Source organism: Alosa pseudoharengus, unplaced genomic scaffold (assembly GCF_046254945.1).
Source record: "Alosa pseudoharengus isolate Yale_2024_CS ecotype anadromous, Long Island Sound unplaced genomic scaffold, YU_APseudo_1.1 YU_APseudo_1.1_scf_4, whole genome shotgun sequence".
Taxonomy (NCBI): Eukaryota; Metazoa; Chordata; class Actinopteri; order Clupeiformes; family Clupeidae; genus Alosa; species Alosa pseudoharengus.
In genome coordinates this window covers 26,592,542-26,593,056 of record NW_027468774.1, presented here as the reverse complement: position 1 = coordinate 26,593,056, position 515 = coordinate 26,592,542, and positions in this window count along the sequence as shown.

Sequence of the window (515 nt, the reverse complement as noted above, 5' to 3'; positions counted from 1 at the left end):
GCACATCGCACTGTTCTACAATGACATCGATGCAGAGGCCCCCTTTGTCTTCTCTTCTAAAGTGTAACAAAATGTAACAAAACTTATCAAAGCCTTAAAAACATATAGCCCAGGGGCCTCAGGTGGTATTAAGGCGCCCCTGGTTCCACATTTCAATCATGTTTCAAATTAGCATCTGTGTTGTGCAAGGCTGTTTTCCCATCAGTTGTATATTATTTACCAAACCCACTACTTAAGTCTGAAGTTGAGATCTTGGTCTAGTTGAGCTCAGCGTTGTAAGCATCCTGCTCAGGAACACAAAGTACTTTCAAGTGCATTATTCTCAGATGTCACATCTACCAAACTTTTGTGCTGCTCAGTTTTCTATCCCTCAAAGCACTGGTGGAAATACCTTGCCTGTTTGTGCATTTATATTCGCAAGTGGTAATATTAGCAGTGAATACTGTACAAGGATACAAGGAAGTTTATTGTCACATGCATATAGTTACTGGAAGTAAGAAATGCAGTGAAATTAA